This window comes from Mus musculus, chromosome 7 (genome assembly GCF_000001635.26).
Source record: "Mus musculus strain C57BL/6J chromosome 7, GRCm38.p6 C57BL/6J".
Classification (NCBI taxonomy): domain Eukaryota; kingdom Metazoa; phylum Chordata; class Mammalia; order Rodentia; family Muridae; genus Mus; species Mus musculus.
The window spans coordinates 7,413,942-7,441,769 of record NC_000073.6 but is presented as its reverse complement, the minus strand read 5'-3'; the positions used below and the strand labels follow the sequence as shown (position 1 = coordinate 7,441,769).

The 27,828-nt window shown below is 36.5% G+C and overlaps 1 pseudogene; it reads left to right on the top strand.

Moving 5' to 3' along the window:
- Window positions 471-24,100, top strand: Vmn2r-ps36 (vomeronasal 2, receptor, pseudogene 36; annotated as a pseudogene).

Here is a 27,828-nt window from a genome sequence, read left to right as displayed (position 1 = left end):
GAGTCGGCCTCTGCATGACTTGGACTGTGTAATAAAGTGTCCTGTGAGTCCTCAGTAGCTCCAGTTTTGCTATTACTGGATGTCTCACTGTGAATAATGTGATACAATCCACTGACATCATTTCTGACTGTGTTCACATAATCAGATTGTTGAAACTTTCCAAGGACTAAATTTGAACACAGGGGCTTCCTTCCACAGATTCACAAACATGAATGATATCATGGAGACTGAGAATGATTCATACTCCTAAGTATTTACGTACATGTGTTTATTATATGGGCTGTGGACACCAGTTGCAGAGCCCCAGGGAAAAAAGTATTTAAGTTTCTTCCAGGGCTCAGGAGAAACCTAAAAATAAAATGAGTCATGAATATGCAATAAACCTCACCTTTGCACAAAGAAATAAAAACTGGTAGAAATCTGATGTGCTGATATGCATGGCACTTCACAATCAACAAGGCAGGAAAAAGATGTTCATTTTCATGAGAGTCTTCTTCCTCCTTAATATTACACTTCTCATGGCCAATTTCATTGGTCCCAGGTGCTTTTGGAGAATAAATTTGGATGAAATAATGGATGAATATTTGGGATTAAGTTGTGCTTTCATCCTGGCAGCAGTTCAGACACCCACTGAAAAAGATTATTTCAACAAGACTCTTAATTTTCTGTAAGTAAATTTGTATTTTAAAATGAAATGAGAACATCAATATTTCTTGAGTGCTCTGAGGATGAAGATTAGGCAAATTCTTGAGTCTTCTGTCCTGGTGCTAAGTCTGACCTCCGAGAAACAACCTTAATTCTTTTACAGATTTAATCCTATATTCTCCATTTAATTAATCCAGTTGAGGTTTTGGTTTTCCTCCAGGTTTCTTCTAATTTAAAGGTTGGAAGCTTTGGAATAAAGGAATATCTACATTGATCTTTAACATAAAGCCCACCTTTTGACACTTTATATTGCACTGTAGACAGAGATGACTTATTGAAATTGATCCTGTAATATTGCATTATGTTTTATCCAAAGTACATGTAAATAAATGGTCATAAATTCTGCTGACAGTCCTTCCATAAGTGTGCTGCTCCTAGAGCATATTCTGGTTCCAGTAATATTCATTGCACATATAGTTGTCAAAAACTTTACATACATACAAACTTACTGTCTCAAAGTCATTGCATGTTGTCACTTATTGACTTCTAAAACTTCATCAGTTTTGGAAAGAGAAGATACTTACACTCAGAAATTCCTACTTCATATGAATGCCTGGATGGATATCTTTGTATGTATATGAGCAAGGAATATTTAGCTCATTGGGGGTCAAAACATTGAAGTGTTTTAAAAGATAAAATCCAAAAGCACTGTGGCTTCGTACTTCACACTATTTACGTACAGTCACTGACATTTATGTTTTGCAAAGTTCAATTGGGCACTCTCTCTTTAGAGTAAACCATATTTGGAACATATGGAATCCAATGATATGATTACATTCTTTGAATAGGCAGGCTATCAATAACAGTGGTGACTGCTTATGTCCCTTGTCACTGGCATGGGTGACAATTGTATTGTGGGATAGTTGGAACATTTGAGGATAGTGATACAGGAGCTTTCTATTAGTTTTTTTGTCATTATTTAAGAAAAATGTCTTCTCCATTCATTTATGAGTTGGTTAATCCATGACCGTTTTAAAATATCTAAATCTTGTGGGACTTATTTCAATAATTTTAGTAAATATTAGTGCATATTTTACCAACTTGGTAACAACACCAATTTTTGTGGATTGCTGATCATTGTTTTAAAACACAGCCTTTAGACAACTAGGCTACACTGATGTTTCCTAAATTTCAGTTATAGGTAGTAGTTTGAGCATTGCACAACGTCTACTCTCAAATTTATTTTGTATATTAGTAAAATTTTAATTAATATTTGTGTGTGTGTGTGTGTGTGTGTGTGTGTGTGGTAATAAATAATATTAAAATGACCTATTTTACAGGATATAGAATGAAAACACAATAGTTGTATAAGTTTTAGTGAAAGACTGTATTTACTGCATTCTAATCATTAAATATGTAGGTGTACATAGAGTGTTCATTGATAAAATTATATGAAATGACAAGGATAAAACAGGAGATATTATTCTTTTCATAAAAATAAACAAAAGCAATGGTATTATCCCATTCCCATGGTCTAGTGGTCCACTTTTTTTTTACAAAAACTGTGAATATATCATATAAATTTACACAAAAAAATCTCTTCTATATTATAAGCATATACTGGCATATACAAATATCACAGATATTTCCTTATTTTCCTAGTACTCAGTAGGATACTAGTAATGTTTTAGTGTAATGATAAAGGTTGTCAAAGATGTTTCCTAGAAATTAATTCATAATGAATAAAATACCCAGAGTGAATATATCACATTTGTTTGTAAATAGGAAGTAGAAGAATGATACATTAGTGGTGGGACAAGCCCTTAATCTCTGCACTAAACACCTGCCACTGCTGCATAATTGTGCATTTGAATTGAGGATAGTCTACAGGAAAGTATCTTATAAAACATTTGGATGTATTGCAATCTTATAACCTAAATAGTACTTGCTCAAATACATACAAACTTAAATATTGGCATGTATCAATTTCCAAATTCATGTTTGATATTTGAATTTAATTAAAAATAAATCTTTAGAGAATATTTTATTTCAATAAAAGATTGAAAAAATAACAGCATGAGGATAGATATGAAGGGATGTGTCAAGTATTTTGGCCACTAATTGTAATTGATTATAAGTACAGGAAGCAAATGTTTCTGGAGAGAGAGACCATTATGCATTGATAAATAATGGTTTCATTTCTTTCTTCTTTCTTTTTCTTTCTTTCTTTCTTTCTTTCTTTCTTTCTTTCGTTCTTTCTTTCTTTGCTTCTTTCTTCTTTACTTCTTTCTTTCTTTCTTTCTTTCTTTCTTTTTTCTTTTTTCTCCCACCTTCGTCTGCATCCCAAATGCTGGTAGTAAAGGCCTGTGACAACACTCCTGGCTATGGTTTCATTTCCTTAACCAATTCAGTTAATTTCACAAGAAAATATCATAAACTCAGTGGCTCTAATAACGAATTTATTTCTTGCTCAATAATTTCAAAATGAAGACATGATCAGAATTACTGTTTTGTCAATATCTGTGGTTTTCTCTACCTTTTGGTCAAGCACTCAAAAACAAAAATGGAAATTATCTCTGTGGATGAGGTCAATACCATCTCTTATTTAAGGGACCAACACGATCATGAACTTTTAAAGTACTTACTATTTTCCAGGTCCACCTGTCAATCCAATCTTATAACAAAAGCCATTTGTTCCAATCTTTAGATGTGAGATGCAGAAACTTCCAGTATAGCATAGTAGTTCTATTGAGTACAAATGTTCATGTATAATCATCTGTCCATAATAAACACTGTACTCTTTTACAGAAAAACAACTACAAACCACAAATATGCTTTGGCATTGGTGTTTGCAATGGATGAAATCAACAGAAATCCTGATCTTTTACCAAATATGTCTTTGATTATAAGATACGCTTTGGGCCATTGTGATGGAAAAACTTTAACACCTACACCATATTTATTTCATAAAAGAAAAAAAAAGCCCTATCCCTAATTATTTCTGTAATGAAGAGAGTATGTGCTCCTTTCTGATTTCAGGACCCAATTGGAAGGTATCTTTAAGTTTCTGGGATTACCTGGACAGCTTCTTATCTCCACGTGTGAGTTAACATTGTCCAGGAATTCTTAACATCATGTCTCTTTGGGGGACTTTGATAGCTATTAAGAAATTTAAGGGATGTGGTTGGACTTATGCTTATGTCAATCTAGGTAGTCCCAGGATACTTACTATTCAGAAACATGTTAGACTTTCAACTAGGGATTACCACTAGAAGTTGACAGATAACTTCAAGGAGGAATAGAAGAGGCCATGGAGAATTGAGTCTGGCATGTTGGGAGGGAGAATCTTACAGCCTTGACTGACTGTCAGTCAGAATGCTTCATTATTTATACCAAGCTCAGCAAGCAGAGATTTGTTCAAGTTGTTCCAAAACATAGAGCTTATTATTTCTGTCCCCAGATAGGAGTTATCTTCATCTTGGTCATAAGATTAAATTATTATTAGTAAACTGTGAAATAACAGAATTACGGTGGAGTTAAAAGTTTAGTCATCAGAGATAAATTGGGATAGAACAGAAATAAATTTTACCAACATTTTCTCTATAACCCAGCTTTTAAATATATGGAGTATTTTTTCTTTTTGTAAAGGCATGAAATACCATTCTTAATCTGGCAACTCATGGCATTTCAGTGGTATTAGAAAGGATGAAAAGCTGCAATCCAGTCCGTGGAGTTAGTAATTTGACTACTTCTGAGTGTATGACCAACTATTAATTGGACATGGTTCTACCGGAAGATCTCACAATACCTCTCCTGGGCATATATCCAGAAGATGTTCCAAATAGTAAGAAATACACATGCTCCACTATGTTCATAGCAGCCTCATATATAATAGCCAGAAACTGGAAAGAACCCAGATGTCCTTCAACAGAGGAATGAATACAAAAAATGTGGTACATTTACACAATAGAGAACTACTCAGCTGTTAAAAAGAATGAATTTATGAAATTCCTAGGCAATTGTGGACAAGTAGGGCATTATCCTGAGTTAGGTAAACCAATCACAAAAGAACTCAAATGTCAGAATATAAACTGACATAATATCCCTGGCAAAACTTTTACACCCATAGTGCCATACCTTTAATAAGTCATTTTCTTTAATAATATGATGATATTATTTTGTAATTAATTTAAATTATTATATCATTATCAGTATATAATATTATTATATACTCTGTAGAATTTATTGCTATGTTTTATCTTGTTTTTTTCTTTTGCTTCCACATTGTAAGATACAAGATTAGAACTTCACAAGTGAACTTTTGTAAGAAAGAGGAGTTATGGGGTTCCATTACCTCATTCTTCCATATTTTTCCACATGAAGATTTTTGCATCATTATACTTTTTTTGGCATGGTCCTTAATTTTTTTCTTTCTTTTTTTTTTATTAGGTATTTTCCTCATTTACATTTCCAATGCTATCCCAAAATCCCCCATACCCTCACCCCCTTACTCCCCTACCCACCAACTCCCACTTTTTGGCCCTGGCGTTCCCCTGTTCTGGAGCATATAAAGTTTGCAAGTCAAATTGGCCTTTCTTTCCAGTGATGGCCTCCTAGGCCCTCTTCTGATACATATGCAGCTAGAGTCAAGAGCTCCGGGGTACTGGTTAGTTCATACTATTTTTGCACCTATAGGGTCTTTAGCTCCTTGGATACATTCTCTAGCTCCTCCATTGGGGGCCCTGTGCTCCATCCAATAGCTGACTGTGACCATCCTCTTATGTGTTTGCTAGGCCCCGGCATAGTCTCACAAGGGACAGCTATATCTGGGTCCTTTCAGCAAAATCTTGCTAGCGTATGCAATGGTGTCATCGTTTGGAGGGTGATTATGGGATGGATACCTGGATATGGCAGTCTCTAGATGGTCCATCCTTTTGTCTCCACTCCAAACTTTGTCTCTGTATCTCCTTCCATGGGTGTTTCGTTCCCATTTCTAAGAAGAGGTAAAGTGTCCACACTTTGGTCTTAGTACTTCTTCAGTTTCATGTGTTTTGAAAATTGTAACTTGTATCTTGGGTATTCTAAGTTTCTGGGCTAATATCCACTTATCAGTGAGTACATATTGTGTGAGTTCTTTTGTGATAGGTTTACCTAACTCAGGATAATGCCCTACTGGTCCACCATTTGTCTAGGAATTTCATAAATTCATTCTTTTTAGTAGCTGAGTAGTACTCTATTGTGTAAATGTACCACATTTTTTGTATCCATTCCTCGGTTGACAGACATCTGGGTTCTTTCCAGTTTCTGGCTATTATAAATAAGGCTGCTATGAACATAATGGAGCATGTGTATTTCTTACTAGTTGGAACATATTCTGGATATATGCCCAGGAGAGGTATTGCGGGATCCTCTAGTAGTACCATGTCCAATTTTCTGAAGAACTGTCAGACTGATTTCCAGAGTGGTTGTGCAAGCTTGCAATCCCACCAACAATGGAGGAGTGTTCCTCTTTCTCCACATCCTTGCCAGCATCTGCTGTCACTTCAATTTTTGATCTTAGCCATTCTGACTGGTGTGAGATGAAATCTCAGGGTTGTTTGGATTTGCATTTTCCTGATGTTTAAGGATGCTGAACATTTTTTTAGGTGTTTCTCAGCCATTCAGTATTCCTCAGGTGAGAATTCTTTGCTTACCTCTGAGCCCCATTTTTTAATGGGGTTATTTGATTTTTCTGGAGTCTACCCTCTTGATTCTTTATATATATTGGATATTAGTCCCCTATCCTATTTAGGATAGGTAAAGATCCTTTCCCGACCTGTTGGTGGCCTTTTTGTCTCATTGACAGTGTCTTTTTCCCCGCAAAAGCTTTGCATTTTCCTGAGGTCCCATTTGTCAATTCTCAACCTTACAGAACTAGCCATTGCTTTTCTATTCAAGAATTTTTCCCCTGTGCTCATATCTTTGAGGCTTTTCCCCACTTTCTCCTCTATAAGTTTCAGTGTCTCTGGTTTTATGTTGAGCTCGTTGATTCACTTAGATTTGACCTTAGTCCAAGGAGATAGGAATCGATCAATTCGCATTCTTCTACATGATAACCACCAGTGGTGCCAGCACCATTTGTTGAAAATGCTGTCTTTTTTTCACTGGATGATTTTTGCTCCCTTGTCAAAGATCAAGTGACCATAGATGTGTGGGTTCGTTTCTGGGTCTTCAATTCTATTCCAATGGTCTACTTGTCTGTTGATATACCAGTACCATGCAGTTTTTATCACAATTGCTCTCTAGTACAGCTTTAGGTCAGGCATGGTGATTCCACCAGAGGTTCTTTTATCCTTGAGAAGGGTTTTTGCTATCCTAGGTTTTTTGTTATTCCAGGTGAATCTGGCAATTGCCCTTTCTAATTCATTGAAGAATTGAGTTGGAATTTTGATGGGGATTGCACTGAATCTGTAGTTTGCTTTTGGTAACATAGCCATTTTTACAATATTGATCCTGGCAATCCATGAGCATTGGAGACCTTTCCTTCTTCTGAGATCTTCTTTAATTACTTTCATCAGAGACTTAAAGTTCTTATCATAGGGATCTTTCACTTCCTTATTTAGGGTCATGTGAAGGTATATTACATTATTTGTGACTATTGAGAAGGGTGTTGTTTCCCTAATTTCTTTCTCAGCCTTTTTATTCTTTGTATAGAGCAAGGCCATTGACTTGTTTGAGTTAATTTTATATACAGCTACTTCACTGAAGCTGTTTATCAGGTTTAGGAGTTCTCTGGTGGAATTTTTAGGGTCACTTATATATATTATCATATCATCTGCAAAAAGTGATAATTTGACTTCTTTTCCAATTTGTATCCCCTTGGTCTCCTTTTGTTGTCGAATTGCTCTGGCTAGGACTTCAAGTACAATGTTGAATAGGTATGGAGAAAGTGGGCAGCCTTGTCTAGTCCCTGATTTTAGTGGGATTGCTTCCAGCTTCTCACCATTTACATTGATGTTGGCTAATGGTTTACTGTAGATTGCTTTTATCATGTATAGGTATGGTCCTTGAATTCCTATCATGAATGGGTGTTGGATTTTGTCAAATGCTTTCTCCTCATCTAAGTAGATGATTATGTGGTTTTTGTCTTTGAGTTTGTTTATATAATGGATTACATTGATGGATTTCCATATATTAAACCATCCCTGCATCCCTGGAATGAAACCTACTTGATCAGGATGGATGATTGTTTTGATGTGTTCTGGAATTCGGTGAGCTAGAATTTTATTGAGTATTTTTGCATTGATATTCATAAGGAAAATTGTTCTGAAGTTCTCTATCTTTGTTGGATCTTTCTGTGGTTTAGGTATCAGAGTAATTGTGGCTTCATAGAATTAGTTGGCTAGAGTACCTTCTACTTCTATTTTGTGGAATAGTTTATGCAGAACTAGAATTAGGTCTTCTTTGAAGATCTCATAGAACTCTGCACTAAACCCTTCTTCTTCCTGGGCTTTTTTTTTTTTTTTTTTTTTTTTTTTTTGGTTGGGAGACTATTAATGACTGCTTCTATTTCTTTGCGGGATATGGGACTGTTTAGATCATTGACCTGATCCTGGTTTAACTTTGGTACATGGTAACTGTCTATAAATGTGTCCATTCCGCCCACGTTTTCCAGTTTTGTTGAGTATAACATTTTGTAGAAGAATCTGATGGTGTTTTTTATTTCTTCAGGATCTGTTGTTATGTCTCTCTTTTCACTTCTGATTTTGTTAATTAGGATGCTGTCCCTGTGCCCTCTAGTGAGTCTGGATAAGAGTTTATCTATCTTGTGGATTTTCTCAAAGAACCAGGTACTCATTTTGTTGATTCGTTGAATAGTTCTTCTTGTTTCCACTTGGTTGATTTCACCTCTGAGTTTGATTATTTCCTGCCGTCTACTCCTCTTGGGTGAATTTGCTTGCTTTTTTTCTAGAGCTTTTACATATGTTGTCAAGCTGCTAGTGTGTGCTCTCTCCAGTTTCTTTTTGGAGGCACTCAGAGCTATGAGTTTACCTCTTAGAAATGCTTGCATTGTGTCCCATAAGTTTGGGTATGTTGTGGCTAAATTTTCATTAAACTCTAAAAAGTCTTTAATTTCTTTCTTTATTCCTTCCTTGACCAAGGTATCATTGAGAAGAGTGTTGTTCAGTTTCCATGTGAATGGTGGCTTCCATTATTTATATTGTTACTGAAGAACAGCCTTAGTCCATGGTGGTCTCATAGGATGCTCGGGACAATTTCAATATTTTTGTTTTTGTTGAGGCCTGATTTGTGACCCATTATATGTTCAATTTTGGAGAAGGTACCATGAGGTGCTGAAAAGAATTTATATCCTTCTGTTTTAGGATTAAATGTTCTGTAAATATCGGTTAATTCCATTTGTTTCATAACTTCTGTTAGTTTCACTGTGTCCCTGTTTAGTTTCTGTTTCCACAATCTGTCCACTGATGAAAGTGGTATGTTGAAGTCTCCCAATATTATTGTGTGAGGAGCAATGTGTGCTTTGAGCTTTACTAAAGTCAATTTAATGAATGTGACTGCCCTTGCATTTGGAGCATAGATATTCAGAATTGAGAGTTCCTCTTGGAGGATTTTACCTTTGATGATTATGAATTGTCCCTCCTTGTCTTTTTTTTTGTTAACTTTGGGTTGGAAGTCAATTTTATCCGATATTAGAATGGCTACTCCAGCTTGTTTCTTGAGACCATTTGCTTGGAAAATTGTTTTCCACCCATTCAGTCTGAGGTAGTGTCAGTCTTTTTCCCTGAGATGGGTTTCCTGTAAGCAGCAGAATGTTGAGTCCTGTTTGTGTAGCCAGTCTGTTAGTCTATGTCTTTTTATTGGGGAATTGAGTCCATTGATATTAAGAGATACTAAGGAAAAGTAATTGTTGCTTCCTTTATTTTTTTTAGAGTTGACATTCTGTTCTTGTGGCTGTCTTGTTTTTGGTTTGTTAAGGGATTACTTTCTTGCTTTTTCTAGTGCATGGTTTCCATCCTTGTATTGGATTTTCTCTGTTATTATTCTTTGAAGGGCTGGATTCGTGGAAAGATAATGTGTGAATTTGGTTTTGTCGTGGAATACTTTGGTTTCTCCATCTATGGTAATTGAGAGTTTGCCTGGGTATAGTAGCCTGGGCTGGCATTTGTGTTCTCATAGTGTCTGTATAACATCTGTCCAGGATCTTCTGCCTTTCATAGTCTCTGGTGAAAAGTCTGGTATAATTCTGATAGGCCTGCCTTTATAAGTTACTTGACCTTTTTTCCCTTACTGCTTTTAATATTCTATCTTTATTTGGTGCATTTGTTGTTCTGATTGTTATATGTCTGGAGGAATTTATTTTCTTGTCCAGTCTATTTGGAGTTCTGGAGGCTTCTTATATGTTCATGGGCTTCCCTTCCTTTAGGTTTGGGAAGTTTTCCTCTATAAATTTGTTGAAGGTATTTGCTGGTCCTTTAAGTTGAAAATCTACATTCTCATCTACTCCAATTATCCGTCAGTTTGGTCTTCTCATTCTGTCCTCATTTTTCCATATTTTTCAACATGAAGATTTTTAAAATCATTATAATCACTTTTTAAGGAGGACAAAATACCATTCAATCTAACTTCATTTGTATATATTTTCCTAAAGGTGTACAACTTATGAATCCCAATTATTTGCACCAGAATTACCTGGGTATATAGTAAGAAGAGTTTTTCTAATCCAATTTGCTGCTAACACTTTTAGGCTGCAAAATCTAGTTAATATTTTTACAAATACTTTGATCTTATGGTCTGTTTCCTGAGGAGGCACTGAGGCAGACATTGCCAGAGTAATTCAGAATAAAACCTAAAAAGGAGATCTCTGGCAGCTTTATATGAGTCACAACCTCTAGTGTAAAATATTACTGTCAAGTAGGGCAATATAAGAGTATCTCTTCCAAATGCTATATCAGAAATATGTACAGGACTCTCCTCTTCAGTCTTAGAAGTATTTATGGATTATGGCATAAAAGCCTTTTTAAAAAAATATTCATCAAATATCCCCAAATTGTAAAAGTATAAAAAACCTTTCAAACATTTGAAACAGAGATATCAAGACCAAAACTGAAAGACAGAAGACAGTCATTATAACATCAGAATACATTTGTTACAACTTTGTCAAACAGCTATGCTTGCTGTTCCCATTAGAAGTGGATGTGCCAGGCTTCCACGTTTGCTCATTTGAATCAGAGAGAAAAAGTCATAGGTAATCAACTGTTTGCAGGTAAATATAATTACAAGTGTTTTCACATGCACCACACCTCATGCTGCTCTCTGTGTTGTAGATCCTTCAGCTTACCTATGGACCTTTCAGTTCCATCTTCAGTGATGATGAACAATATCCCTATCTCTATCAGATGGCCCCAAAGGACACATCTCTAGCATTGGCAATGGTCTCCTTCATACATTACTTCAACTGGAATTGGATTGGCCTTGTCATCCCAGATGATGATCAAGGAAACCAATTTCTTTTAGAGTTGAAGAAACAGAGTGAAAACAAGGAAATTTGCTTTGCCTTTGTGAAAATGATCTCTGTTGATGATGTTTCATTTCCACAAAATACTGAAATGTACTACAACCAAATTGTGATGTCATCCACAAATGTTATTATCATTTATGGAGAAACATACAATTTCATTGATTTGATCTTCAGAATGTGGGAACCTCCCATTTTACAGAGAATATGGATCACCACAAAACAATTGAATTTCCCTACCAGAAAAAAAGACATAAATCATGGCACATTCTATGGATCACTTACTTTTCTACCCCACCATGGTGAGATTTCTGGCTTTAAAAATTTTGTACAGACATGGTTCCATCTCAGAAACACAGATTTATATCTACTAATGCAAGAGTGGAAATATTTTAACTATGTAAGCTCAGCATCCAATTGTAAAATACTGAAGAACAATTCATCTGATGCCTCATTTAATTGGCTAATGGAACAGAAGTTTGACATGACCTTTAGTGAGAATAGTCATAACATATACAATGCTGTGCATGCCATAGCCCATGCCCTCCATGAGATGAATCTGCAACATGCTGATAATCAGGCAATAGACAATGGAAAAAGAGTCAGTTCTCACTGCTTGAAGGTAAAAGTTTCTTCTATTTAAAGAAGTTTGGTGTCTTCAATTGCATAGTTGTTTAGAGTCTTTCAGATGCCCAGACTTAAAGAAATAAGAAATACATTCCAAAATAGATAGGTTTCCAAACATTTTACGTTAACAAAAGCAAATCTATAGATTGTTATGAATGTGATTGGAAAAAGAATTCACAGATTAGCAATGAAAATGTGTGGTTTTATACAGAGCACACAAATATCTATTAGCATGCCCCTTCCAATATTGGATATAAACAGTCTTTCCTCATTAATTTTCTCCATGATTAGAAGATGAGTTTATATTTATATTTCTCAATTATATGGAAATCATTTGGAGGAATTATTTTCATTAGTGTTTCCAGTGATTTTGCCAAGAGTGTAGGCTTTGGAGAACATTCTGGTTTTTCTGAGAGTAACTAAACAAGAAATAGTGTTGGTATCCTTTTCTGTCTGTATATGTGTTTATAAATGTGAATGTATGCTTCTCACTGAGTATATGTATATTTTCTACTCTTATGTGTATCTGCGTTTATATTTGTGTTACTTTCAACATATATGTTTATCTCTCTGTATGAAAGTAGAAGTGAGCAAAAATTTTTTCTATGTAGGAATTTCTTTCTATAAGTGTTTGTTTATATGTGTGCATGTTTCTTTGAGGTTTTGTCAGAGTAGGTTTCATTGTGTAGAAAGTATGTATTTTTAAGTGTTTTTAAGTACTTATATATATTTGTACCTGCTTTACTAAGTATGTGTCTGCCTATTTCTTTGTACTTGTCAAGGCCTCTGGCTTTCTTTTTGTCTTTAGGTGTGAGTATAAAAATCTCTGTGTGTCAATATTACCTCTCCCCGTGTTTTTCTGTCAGTCTCTCTCTCTCTCTCTCTCTCTCTCTCTCTCTCTCTCTCTTTCTCTCTCTCTCTCTCTGTGTGAGTGTGTGTGTGTGTGTATGTTTGTGAGTGTGTTGCATACCTATGTTTGGATCTGCTTTTTACTCTGTTTGTGTTTGGTATTCTTCACTGAGAAAACTGAAATTCTTGTAATATTGTGATAATTTCATTTATGCAATTGCATTTGTTGTGATTCCTCTCTCTCTCTCTTTCTTTCTTTCTTTCTTTCTTTCTTTAAATATATTTGCCTTTGTTATGAAATCAGAATGAATTTTATGACTGGAAGGAATGATATATACATTCTGGTGCAATGCTTGTATTTTAGGTAAACTCCTTTCTAAGAAGGGCCTACTTCACTAATCCTCTTGGGGACAAAGTGTTTATGAAGCAAAGAGTAATAATGCAGGATGAATATGACATTATTCACTTTGGGAATCTCTCACAACACCTTGAGATTAAGATGAAGTTAGGAAAGTTCAGCCCATATTTACCACATGGTCGACACTCTCACTTATATGTAGACATGATTGAGTTGGCCACGGGAAGAAGAAAGGTAAGTGTGTGCTAGCTTACTGGTTTATAATACAGAGCAGTAAACAGTGTCAGATGAATACACGGCAACATATTGAAATGAACAATTTAGTCACATAAGGAACCAATTTCTAGTCTCCTGTATATTTCTTTTTTTCATTTTTCACATTTTTACCAATTATTTGAAGATTTCAAACATGCATAAAATATACCTTTGTCATATCAGAACATGTTTTTGAAATTTAATAAATAAAAAAAAACTGTTTTTCCCCACTGTTTGATATTCTTTCCTTTAAATTAAACAAAATTTTCTTCACATAATTGTGCTAATGAAACAGTAATCTCCTCCCTTACCTTAAACTTCTGGAACAGGTATTGATATGGAAGAGGCTAATGTTACAGTTATGAAACACCAATAGTCATAATTGCTAACCCTTGTCATTATATCCAAAAGTGTTTACCGTATAATAAAAGGACATTCAACACATTCACTAATGAACACAATTACAGAAAATAATATTCATAGAAACATCACTTTTTAGTAAATTTGAAGAATCCACTCACTCTTTTACATAAGATGACCAGAAGGTCAAAGGAACCTATAGACAGCACTAGAACAACAGAAAAATAAAGGCTATTGACACACCTCAAGTACAGCCATAACAGCAACCAGACAAAAGCAACAAGTAATTTTCAGTTATAATTGAACTTTTGTGTTCACATTCTCTAAATGAAATCAAAGACAAAAAAAAAAAAAAACTGGTTTATTTTTTAAGACATTCCTAAGGAAATGAAAACACATTCATATACAAGAGGAGAAATTTTCTTTATTAAAAAATGGATAAAAACAGCATAATGTTTAATAAGAGGGAAAAAAGGTCATTCAAAAACAATACATTTGATGGATATGTGTGGAATAATTCTTGACAAAAACACCTACCAAAAGAATACAACACACAAAGGAAAGATCATTCTCTGAGAACAGGGAGTTTTTTTTTTAATTTTGATGGTTTTATTTATTGAAAATAACTTGTTATTCTCACACAATATATCCTAATTTCAGTTTCCATTCCTTCTTTTGGGATGTGAACAATTGTCAGTTCTACTGGCAAATATATTATAGTTAATATGCCTATTTCCTTCCTTTTTCATCAGATCCACTTTATGTCACTCATTAGAAGATGACAGGATTCTATGGGAGAATAATAAAATAAAACAAGTTTAAACAAATCTAAGCCATAAAAATAGAACAAAATTTTCATAACACATTATGGTAACTAGACATATGAAATTGAGCTAGGTGAAAAGACCACGAAATCCTACTTCATACCTCATTTGAATAGTAGTGAATGAAGCATGAGTTAGTGATAGACAATTGAGTGACAGTTTTTCCCAGTTTAGTAAAAAGAATACTTTATTTTTGAAAATATAATTCAAACTGTCAATTCGATAATCAGAATATCTGGAAGTACTGATACAAATTATTTATTCCACATTTGCATGTGAACAAACATAAGAAGAAGCACCTATAAACTATTAATGTCAAACTAAAAGAGGAATTCCTTGGACAAAGTGATGTTATATGTCAATGGGAATTCTACACAAACACCCTGAAATAGACTCTCCTTTTCAAAGCCAGCCAAAACATAAAAATCTGGTAGTCAAACACTGTTGGTATCTTCTTTTATCACTGATTAACCATAGCATAATTACCAAATACAAGGGACAGTAGAAAAATTTTTGTGACTCACAAATGCCCTGTTCCCCTACCTGGAAATTAACCTTATATAAACTGAATGTACTCAGGACTTGGGAGCAAAAGTGTGAAAATACAATCACATTGATATTTGAGCCCAAATGAGACCAACTCATTGTTTCCACATGACTATTCTATCTATTGTAGACAGGATTTCTTGAGGTTTGTGGGATGAGGCCAATTCTCAGCGTTGCTTGCAAACTAATCAGAGTTAATACACCTTCACAACTGCTGATAATCCTGGCTTGCTCATTCTTTTTTCTACTTTGGATTTTTGTCAACTCTTTATCATTCACTCTGAAAATTGTTAGTTTTGGAGCTGTGCTCCTTATAAAATATTTAGGAAGCACTACATGGCAATAAATGAGTGTTAGATACTCCTCATATGAATCTATGTGTCACACTGCATGAAAATATAAGTATCATATATCGCAGTATACTTTAATATTTTATATGAAGAAACAGTAAGTAAATAGCAAGTTTATATAATATTATATATATGTGTGTGTGTGTGTGTGTGTGTGTGTGTGCGTGTGTGTGTGTGTGTATACAAACACACAAATTTATTATTTTTTAACTTTGTGCATTGAATAGGGCCTGATATGTAGTAGGGCTTTTATGGGGAAAATTTGCAATCATATTCCTAACATTCAACTGGTATAAAAGAGGCTAAAGCCAAAAAAAATCAAAAGAAAACAAAAAACTAGTTTTATTATCAGGCTGTCATGGAACTCATTTTGTAGACCATGATGGACTCAAAGTCAGAAATCTACCTGCCTCTGCCTCCCAAGTGCTGGGATTAAAGGTGTGTGCCACCACTGCCCAACTGCCTTTGGCTTCATAAAAGTAAGACATATAAAGCCTTAACAAAAAAACAAACAAAAAAAACTGCTCTTATTTTACTGTTGTTTATTACATTCTTAGAGTTGAAGATTCAACCTAGTATGTGTTAGGCTAGAAGCTACCCATGAATTATACTCCCATTTTTATTGTGATTTTGCTATTTGTGGCTTTTTTTCAATTTTTTAAATTGGAGATTTCATTTATTTACCTTTCAAATGTTACTCCTTTACCCAGTTTCCCTTCCCCAAACCCACTATATCATCCCCCTTACCCTGCTTCTTTGAGGATGCTCTCCCACCCAACTACCCAGTCCTTCCTCAGCACCTAAGCATTCCACTACACTGGGGCATCAAGCCTTCACAGGACCAAAGGACTCCCCTCCAATTGTTGCCAGATAAGAAACTTTAACTCCTTCAGTCCTTCCCCTAACACCTCCATTGGGGTCCCTGTACTCAGTTCAATGGTTGACTGTGAGCATCCATATCTGTATTGGTCAGGATCTGGCAGAGCCTCTCAGGAGATAGCTGTATCAGACTACTCTTCGTAAACACTTCTGGCCATCCACAATAGTGTCTGGGTGTGGTGTCTGCATTTGTGATTGATCTCCAGGTGGGGTAGTCTCTGTGTGTCCTTTCCTTCTGTCTCTGCTCTACTCTTTGCCCTGTTATTTCCATTAGACAGGAACAATTCTGGGTTAAAATTTTGTGGATGTGTGGGTGGCCCTATTCCTTAACTGGGGGGCCATGCCTAACCTCTGGATAAGGTATCAACAGATTCTTCCTCCTGATTCTAGGATATTTCAGCTAATGTCATCCCTTTGGGTTCCTGGGATGCTCTTGATTTTCTGGCATCTGGGACTCTCTAGTTGCTATCCAAAGAACCCATCCCTGATTGCTATACACCTCTGTTCAATTTCCTGACGTCTGTACACATCTTCCATCTTCTACCTGATTCTTCTCCTATTTTTTCCCTTCCCCTGTTTTCTTCCTCTAAGGGAGAATTTATTTCAGGGATGCAAGCATACTTCAATATATGCAGTTCCATTAAATGCAATAAAAGACAAAATATAGAATTACATTATTTTCCAAAAGCCTTCAGAACTGGCTCTTAGCCAACTCCAACATTAATTCATACATAAAGAAACAAAAATAGTGATTGAACAGAAGGAACCTATATTGATATTAGAACATTTTCTTTCACAAAACTATTTACAATACTATAATACATGCAGAGGAAATTTTATCTATGAAAGTCAGAAAAAATGTCAGGTTGTTTTTGTGATTCATGTTTTCATCCAAGCACTTTAGAGACAAAATCTGAAAATCTCTGTCTGTTTCTTCCCAGTCTACCCTATATTGTGAGTCCAAAACAGCCATGTGTGATATGGAGACACTACCTTAAAATAAATTATCATAAAGTACAAAAGTATGCAGACATTCCATACTCTAACACAAAATGTTCTTTCAAATATAACAAAGGGATAATATACAGTTAAAGAAAATGTTGGGAGCCAGGCATGTTGGCACACACCTTTAATCCCAGCACTTGAGAGGCAGAGGCAGGCAGATTTCTGAGTCCGAGGCTAGCCTGGTCTACAAAGTAAGTTCCAGAACAGCCAGGGCTATACATAGAAACCCCGTCTCAAAAAAAAAAAAAAAAAAAAAAAAAGAAGAAGGAAAGGAAGGAAGGAAGGAAGGAAGGAAGGAAGGAAGGAAGGAAGGAAGAAAGGGGGAGAGAGAGAGAGAGAGAGAGAGAGAGAGAGAGAGAGAGAGAGAGAGAGAGAGAAAGAGGGAAAGGTAAAGGAAGAGAGAAAGGAAGAAAGGAAGAAAGATAGAAAGGAAGAAAGGAAGAAAGAAAGAAAGAGAGAGAGAGAGAGAGAGAGAGAGAGAAAGGTAAAGGAAGAGAGAAAGGAAGAAAGGAAGAAAGGAAGAAAGATAGAAAGGAAGAAAGGAAGGAAGGAAGAAAAAAAGAAAGAAAGAAAGAAAGAAAGAAAGAAAGAAAGAAAGAAAGAAAGAAAGAAAGAAAGAAAGAAAGAAAGAAAGAGAAAAAGAAAATGATGGCCGGGGGAAATATACTCTGATCTTTGATGGGAAAGTGTAACACCCTTTTCAACAATATCAAAAATATAGAAAGAATTCTTCAAATCTTCAATTAACTTTAAACAATCTAATATTTATCCAGCTTTTTCCAATATTTGAAGCCACTGTAGAGCATTTTGACGTCATGGAATACTCCATATTCAAGGTCGCTATGGATTAATTCATCATCTCCAACCATATTAAACCAGTGTCTGCATACTCCACTATTTTTTATATAGATTTTCTCTTGCGTTGCAACAGTAATTTATTTGAGGTCATATTTGTTATCTGTGACTGAAGGACATATTTTTCCTATTACAAATTTCTTCAAATACTAACTTGCTTCTCTGTTGCTTTAATTAAACTTTGATAATAAGGAAAGTGAGGAGGAAGGTGTGATTAGACATATGCCTTATAGTTATAGAAAGACAAGTATGGATATCAGGAAACCGGGAATAAAGAATAGATTTTTTTTCTTTATGATAAGGCAATGTAAAATGTTTTAATATCAGTTTCCCAAACATTTTTCTGATTCTCCCATTAATGGAAAAAACTGTCAACATTACTTTAGGCTGTTTTTTTTTCCCAAGAGATCTTAAAAGAACACTACTTACTGGCTCAACTGCCCACAGTAAGATGGGCATTCTTATGTCAATTACCAAAGAAGAAAATGCTTCAAAGATACGAGGACAGGCTAGTGTTGGCTGAGAGAATATTTCAATTAAGTTTCCTCTGTCCATAGCACTTAGTACCAAGTTGAAAATAATTAACTAAAAAACATCAGGTTGCAACTTCTGTAGTTTCCACATACAGCTCAATATCAGCTCTTTTTTTTTACTAGACACTCAGATACTATGCAACATTTCTTCAATGCATTTCCAATATTTATTTCTGGCCATTAAATAGTGGACATTGTAAAATGTCACTCAGGGGCCTGGTGGTGGTGGCACACACCTTTAATCCCAGGGCTTGGGAGGCACAGGCAGGTGGATTTCTGAGTTTAAGGCCAGACTGGTCTACAAAGTGAGTTCCAGGACAGCCAGGGCTACACAGAGAAACCCTGCCTCAAAACACACACACACACAATAAATAAATAAATAAATAAATAAATAAATAAATAAATAAATGTCAATCAGATTGTGGGAATAAAATGAGCTTATTGAAATCTTAAAGTGCTAATCTAAAACATAAAAGAACCTTCTAAAACTCATTATCAATATGTGTCTAATTTTTCTCAGATGCCATCCTCTGTGTGCAGTGCGGAATGTAGTCCTGGATTCAGAAGATTATGGAAGGAGGGAATGGCAGCCTGCTGTTTTGTTTGCAGCCCCTGCCCAGAAAATGAAATTTCTAATGAGACAAGTGAGTGTTTGCTGCTCTGATATATTCTGAAGATATGTATTTCTCTTGCATCACCCTGGGATAATGAAGTCAGCTAAAAGGCAACTGCAGATATAAAGTATATTACTCATCAAATTTACTTCTTGTAGATACAAAAATCCTTAACAAAATCTTGCAAAAGCAAACAAACATGCCTGGTGCCTTGACCCACATAGTGACTCATTGAAAATTCATGGTAAATTATATTTAAAAAAGAAAATACTTTAGAAAATATAACTGCAATTTGCAGGAATTCTGCACAAGATTTTCCAAAGAGATAATCTATTATAAAACTACATGTACATTTAGATTTTAGTCACGAATTTTGTTAGTATTGATTTAGTCATAGTTCATTAATCTATTTGTCCTAAATATGATTATGCACACCATGTACATATAAGAGCCCATGAAAAACTGAATATTACATTTAATCTACTGGATTAGATCATGAGACTATTAGGTGCAAAATCCATGTTCTCTGTAACATTAATTTAGAAGACAAAAGTATTTTCAAATTTATGAAAAAATGTTAACTATGCGATATTAAGAGGGCCATGTTCAAAACCAGATGTAGTAAGAATCCAGGATGTAGGAGATAAGACTTGACCTATGAATTGGAATATACCATGAGACTCATAATCAGTATATTACATACTACACCCATTATTAAGATAATTTTTTAGGGTTGGCAAAATGCAATAAGTTTATGGTTACCTTTTCAAATATTTTGCTTTTCCTTCTACATAATGAATTAAAATTCTTAGAAGACATATTATGCCTGTGAGACAGTTAAACAGTTAAATTATTTGTTGCTAAGGCTTACAGTTTGAGTTTATTCCCATGATGCATGGAGTAAAACCAAGCAATCTACTAAGTTGTCCTTTGAAGTCATACATTTTAACATATACTGTACTTGAAAACAAATTTAAAGTATACAAAATTGTATTAGATGTAAAAAAATTAATATGTACATCAAAATTAAATACAAAAATTCCATAAAATATTTTATTGCATTATTTGCTTAAGTGTGTGGAGTGGATAACACATATACACGTGCACATATGAGCAAATAATACTACTGTCATTAAATTTATATTTACTTGTGAGATATCTGTCATGGGTACTGAGATCTGAACTCAGATTCTCTGGTAGAACAACATATTCTATTTATAGCTAATCCAACTTCTTAGGTTCTTAGGCAACTTATCAAATAATATTTGTCCACAAATGCATTGTTGTAGATAAGAATTCTGAAAACCAAGGAAGCCCATCAACATTCTCTGAATTGACTTGGAAATTAAGTGCAATTACAATCACTGTTCATGTTGCTACCCAGTTGGGGATTACAATTTTAGAATGGAGTATAATTGCTTAACACAAACCATCTGGGTTACCACCCTTTCCAGAGGATTCCTCTGTGATTTTGCTCATTCTGTTTCTCAGCACTGATTTCATCCTTGATTCTCATACAAATGGAGGTGAGGCAAGGATTAAAGTGCTCAGCTTTCCATATGAAGAAGGAATCAAGGTGAAGGATTTTTTAGTACAAAGTATCTACAGAGATATTTTTCCTTCAGTGCTAAAATGAGTGCACATCATGAACAATAACCAGAACTTTTGATTAATTATTGCCAGATGAGGAAACATCTTAGGGCTCATTTCATTAATATTTTCTACTATTCAAACATAAACATTATATTTCCTCTAATATTCCACCTTCTTCCTATGACTTATGACAGGAATCACTTAAATACAACAATGCAATATCTACCTTCACATGAACTCACACATATAAGTATGTATATATACATACAGCCTACCTGTTCAATTCTGTGTTGTTTCTGTGTCAACAAGTTTGAGCTAGTAAATTCTCCAGTACCTATTATACATCTTTTCCCAGTAGAAGTCAGAGGCTCAATGTGTCATAGGGAATGAATTCATAAAATAATCAGTCATCTCAGAAAACAGTGAGTATAGGGTTTTGTATTTATAAAATATACCCAACCACATTGTGGTTTATGAATGTATCTTCTCTGAATTAAATAATCTACTTAATGTTAGCATAGAAAAAAATGGCTTAGGAAACCTTAGCTTTCTGATAACATTAATTTTTATTCCTTTTTACCTTTCATATTCCATTCCCCATCCCCCCATACACCAACTGAATACTCCACATCCCACACCTTCTCCACAACGCAACCTGACTTCATGTTGAACCCCATCCCCCACACCACTTTATAGGAACTAAAAGGGGGCCTGGGAAAAGAATGGGGAGTGAGGACCCATGTCCCGCGAGAATTCCACTTATGCCCTGGACAGGAAGACATGGGAGGGCTGCCAGAGACTTTCCATTCAGCTCTGGGTGGGCATCCAAGTCTCTGACTCACTCAACAGGGGATGGACAAGGGGCAGCCCAACCTGGGGGCCCGGGGCAGCACCCTGTAGACCCGGGGTTATGGGAGAGAGGGAAGAGAGAAGACAGGTTCCCACACTGGCAAGAGTGAGCACAGCCTTGATGATCAGAGACTGTCTATGCTTTTAGAGCTTTATTGTAGAAAGGCCGGGGGAAAGAAACAATGTAGGAGAGAGAAAGGGGGGGGGCTAGGAAAAAAGGGAGAGTAAGAAGGAGAGAGTGAAAGGAGAGTAAGAGCAAGAGAACAAAGGAGTGTGAGAGAGAGAGAGACACAGAGGGCAGGGAGTGGCCAATCAGCCCCTTTAAAATATGCTATCATTTCTGTTGCTAGGTAATTGGGGAGGAGTTTAGCCTGATGGTCAAAAGCTTGGGATATTGACTACATGAATTCTAGCCTTCTTTCTCTTGTGGGGGCTGTAGTGGAAGGTAACTTGGGCAGGAGCCAGAGTTCCAGGACCATGAGAGAGCTCCTTCCCTCCTATGTAGGTAAATTATGACCACTGAGTCCCAGGGTTCAGCATTTCATGTCGACTAGAGACCAGCCTGTCTGTGCATAGACCAATGCCCCACACCACCTGACCTCTAAACTCCCTGGGGCCTTCAGTCTTTGAGGATTAGGTGCATCTTCTCTGAATGAACACAGGCACAGAAGCCCTTTACTGTATTGAGGGACCCATATCACCAGGTGTTTGGTGTCTGTTTGGTGGTACATTGTTTGAGAGATTTCTGGGGTCAAGATTAATTGAGACTGCTGGTCTGCCTGCAAGATCACCTTACTCCTCAACTACTTTCAGCCTTCCCTAATTCAGAGATTAGTAGCTTCTGTCCATTGGTTGGGTGCAAATAACTGTATTTAGGAGGGCAGTCATGATAGATCCTTTTTGTGAGTGCTCCAGAGCCTCAGTAAAATGTGAGACCATAAGACCTCCTCTTGACCTAGATCCCACTTTGGGCTTGTCATTGGACCTTCTTTTCCTCAGCCTCCCCCGCATTTCATCCTTGCATTCAGACAGGAACAATTATGGGTCAGAGATGTGACTATGGGATGGGAACCCAATCACTCATTTGATGTCCTGTCTTAACGCTGGAGGTGGGCTCTGTACATTCCCTCTATCTATTGTAGTACATTTCATCAAGGGTCTCTGACCTCCCAAGTCTCTGGTGCATTTTGGTGGGTCCACCCATGCTCTTATTATCTGAGGTTGCCTGTTTATATTCTTTTTGCTGGTCCTCAAGGCTTCGTTCCTCTCTCACCCGCCACACCCCACAAACCCCTTTTTAATAACATCATAACTGATACAATCAAGTTAAGTACAAAGGAAAAAATTGCTTGGTTTTATTTCCTTTAAATCTTTATGAACATTATGAATTGAAAGCAATGCTCGGCAGCAATATCCATCACATTACATATCAGCATCAAAGGCAGCATCGCAAGGCTTCTTTCATTACCCTTACATGAAATTCATTGACAATAAAATTTCTAAAGCAGACCTAACTAAGCTTTCCTTTGGAAATCAGATATGGATCAATGCATGAATTGTCCAGAATACCAATATGCCAACACAGAACAGAACAAATGTATTCAGAAAGGTGTCACCTTTCTAAGCTATGAAGACCCCTTGGGAATGGCACTTGCCTTAATGGCCTTCTGTTTCTCTGCATTCACAGCTCTGGTACTTTGTGTCTTTGTGAAGCACCATGACACTCCTATTGTGAAGGCCAATAACAGAAGCCTCAGCTACCTATTACTCATGTCACTCATGTTCTGTTTTCTGTGCTCCTTTTTCTTCATTGGCCTTCCAAACAGAGCCATTTGTGTCTTACAGCAAGTCACATTTGGAATTGTATTCACTGTGGCTGTTTCCACAGTTCTGGCCAAAACAGTCACTGTGGTTCTGGCTTTCAAAGTCACAGACCCAGGAAGAAGATTGAGAAACTTCCTGCTATCAGGAACACCCAACTACATTATTCCCATATGTTCCCTACTCCAATGTGTTCTGTGTGCAATCTGGCTAGCAGTTTCTCCTCCCTTTGTTGATATTGATGAACACACTCTCCATGGCCACATCATCATTGTGTGCAACAAGGGCTCAGATACTGCATTCTACTGTATCCTGGGATATTTGGCCTGCATGGCACTTGGAAGCTTCTCTCTGGCTTTCTTGGCCAAGAATCTGCCTGACACATTCAATGAAGCCAAGTTCTTGACCTTCAGCATGCTAGTGTTCTGCAGTGTCTGGGTCACCTTCCTCCCTGTCTACCATAGCACCAAGGGCAAACACATGGTTGCTGTGGAGATCTTCTCCATCTTGGCATCCAGTGCAGGGATCCTTGGATGTATATTTGTACCCAAGATTTATATCATTTTAATGCGACCAGAGAGAAATTCGACCCAAAAGATCAGGGAAAAATCATATTTCTGAACAAATATTTCACGAATTCTGTCAAATGTAAAGTTGGTACATACCCACCAAATATTGGGTTATAGTGCATGTGTCTAGTTTTAGAATCACTCTCACTGGTTGCTCTAGTGATATCAGGAAGTATCATATCTACTGAACTTATGTACAGTGTCCATAAAATCTTGCACTCATTCCCTTGCTTCATTTCTTCTCAGAGAACTAAACACTCTAATTATTACAATTTTACTTTTTCGTTTTGCTTTCATGGAGATTGCCCTCTGGTAACTTCCAAAAAATATTGATAAGGCAGTTGAATCCATCATTTTATGTAGAAAAATGAGATCTAGGACAGGCAGGGTTACACATAGAAACCATCTACCAAATCAAATAATTAGTGAGAAACACAGACTAACTAAATAATCAGCAAAGATGAAATCAGAACATATTTTTTTGATTTCAAGTAAGAGCACACACATAAAAATACTGACTTTTTTTCATCTGTTCTTCAAGTTATTGGCCGATAGTCTATGAAGGAAATGTTCCTTTTCTGCTGTCAAATACAAATATATTATATCCAACAATGATCAGAAGCCCAGGGACTCTCTGGATGAATTGGGAATAGTTGTAAGAAGCTGAGGAGGGTGACCCATAGAAAGACCAGCATTCTCAACAAACCTGGACAAGCAAGATCTCTCAGACATTGAGCCTCTAACCAGAGATCATACACTAGCTGATGTGAAGCCCCCATCAAATATGCAGCATAAGACTGCCTGGTCTAGCATCAGTGGGAGAGACACACCTAACCCCAGAGAGACTTAAGTCCCCAGGGATTAGGAAGGGCTGGGCGTTGGGGAGGTAGGTATATCATCTTGGAGATGGCGGAGGAGTTGTTAGATGAGGAAGAGTCAGGAGGGGAAAACCAGGAGGGGGATAACCACTAGACTGTAAAAAAAATTGAGTAATAATAAATAAAAAATGAAATGAAATAAGCTTGTAGCTATGTCAACATGCTATTTATATTGTAGTTATGGAAGGGAAAGGTAAAACTACTGACATTTGCATGAACCTAATTTCTTTCGGAGATTGCCCTTTGTGTGCAGTTCTGATTGAGGTCCTGGACTCAGAAAATTCTGGAAAACAGAATGAGAGGCAGATGCTTTAATTACGCTGCTTTCTAGAAAACGACTTTTCAAAAGGACAATTGAGTGTTTGCAGCTACAGTAAATATTTCACATTTATCAATTCTCTTCTCATAAAGGGAGCCAAATGGATCTAAAATGCATTGACAAAAACAATCACTTCCCTAAGTCAGTCTTCATAGAAATATAATCATTAGCACTGTCCCTTTAAGGAACACATTCTTCATTAACATCCACATTTTACTCATTGAAAATTCATGGAAGATGGCATCGTTGAAAAGAAAGATTTGATATTTAAACTACGGTTTAATGGAATTCTTCACGAATTTATTTTTTTTTTACTTTTTTATTATTTTTAATACTTTTTATTAGGTATTTTCCTCATTTACATTTCCAATGCTATCACAAACGTCCCCCATACCCTCCCTCCAACTCCCCTACCCACCCACTCCCACTTTTTGACCCTGGCGTTCCCCTGTACTGGGGCATATAATGTTTGCAAGTCCAATGGGCCTCTCTTTCCAGTGATGGCCGAATATGCCATCTATTGATACATATGCAGCTAGAGTCAAGAGCTCCAAGGCACTGGTTAGTTCATAATGTTGTTCTACCTATAGGGATGCAGATCCATTTAGCTCCTTGGGTACTTTCCCTAGCTCCTCCATTGGGGACCCTGTGATCCATCCAATAGCTGACTGTGAGAACCCACTTCTGTTTTTGCTAGGCCCCGGCATAGTCTCACAAGAGACAGCTATATCTGGGTCCTTTCAGCAAAATCTTGCTAGTATATGACATGGTGTCAGCGTTTGGAAATTGATTATGAGATGAAACCCTGGATATGGCATGCTCTAGATGTTCCATCCTTTTGACACAGATCCAAACTTTGTCTCTGTATCTCCTTCCTTGGTGTTTTGTTCCCAATTCTAAGGAGGGGCAAAGTGTCCACACTTTGGTCTTCGTCTTTCTTGAGTTTCATGCATTTAGGAAATTGTATTTTATATCTTGGGTATTCTAAGTTTCTGGGATAATATCCACTTAGAGTGAGTACATATTGTGTGAGTTCCTTTTTGTTTGGGTTACCTCACTCAGGACGGTACCCTCCAGGTCCATCCATCTGCCTAGAAATTTCATAAATTCATTCTTTTTAATAGCTGAGTAGTACTCCATTGTGTAAATTTACCACATTTTCTGTATCCATTCCTCTGTTGAGGGGCATCTGGGTTCTTTCCACTTCTGGCTATTATAAATAAGGCTGCTATGAACATAGTGGACCATGTGTCCTTCTTACTGTTTAGAACATCTTCTGGATATATGCCCAGGAGAGGTAATGCAGGATCCTCCCATAGTACCATATCCAGTTTTCTGAGGAAATGCCAGATGGATTTCCTGAGTGGTTGTACATGCTTGCAATCCCACCAACAATGGAGGAGTGTTCCTCTTTCTCCACATCCTCACCAGGATCTGGTGTCACCTGAATTTTTGATCTTAGCCATTCTGACTGGTGTGAGGTGGAATCTCAGGGTTATTTTGATTTTCATTTCTCTGATGATTAAGGATGCTGAACATCTTTTCAGGTGTTTCTCAGCCATTCGGTATTCCTCAGGTGAGAATTCTTTGTTTAGCTCTGAGTCCCATTTTTTAATGGGGTTATGTGATTTTCTGGAGTCTACCTTCTTGATTCTTTATATATATTGGATATTAGTTCCCTATCCTATTTAGGATAGGTAAAGATCCTTTCCCGATCTGTTGGTGGCCTTTTTGTCTCATTGACAGTGTCTTTTTCCGTGCAGAAGCTTTGCAGTTTCCTGAGGTCCCATTTGTTAATTCTCAATCTTACAGAACAAGCCATTGCTTTTCTATTTAAGAATTTTTCCACTGTGCCCATATCTTTGAGGCTTTTCCCCACTTTCTCCTCTATAGAGTGTCAGTGTCTCTAGTTTTATGTTGAGCTTGTTGATCCACTTAGCTTTGACCTTAGTCCAAGGAGATAGGAATCGATCAATTCGCATTCTTCTACATGATAACCACCAGTGGTGCCAGCACCATTTGTTGAAAATGCTGTCTTTTTCCCACTGGATGGTTTTTGCTCCCTTGTCAAAGATCAAGTGACCATAGGTGTGTGGGTTCATTTCTGGGTCTCCAATTCTATTCCATTGGTCTACTTGTCTGTCGCTATACCAGTACCATGCAGTTTTTATCACAATTGCTCTGTAGTAAAGCTTTAGGTCAGGCATGGTAATTCCACCAGAGGTTCTTTTGTCCTTGAGAAGGGTTTTTGCTATCCTAGGTTTTTTGTTATTCCAGATGAATTTGCTGATTGCCCTTTCTAATTCGTTGAAGAATTGAATTGGAATTTTGATGGGGATTGCATTGAATCTGTAGATTGCTTTTGGCAATATAGCCATTTTTACTATATTGATGCTGCCAATCCATGAGCATGGGAGATCTTTCCAACTTCTGAGATCTTCTATAATTTCTTTCTTCAGAGACTTGAAGTTCTTAACATACAGATCTTTCACTTCCTTAGTTAGAGTCACGCCAAGGTATTTTATATTATTTGTGACTATTGAGAAGGGTGTTGTTTCCCTAATTTCTTTCTCAGCCTGTTTA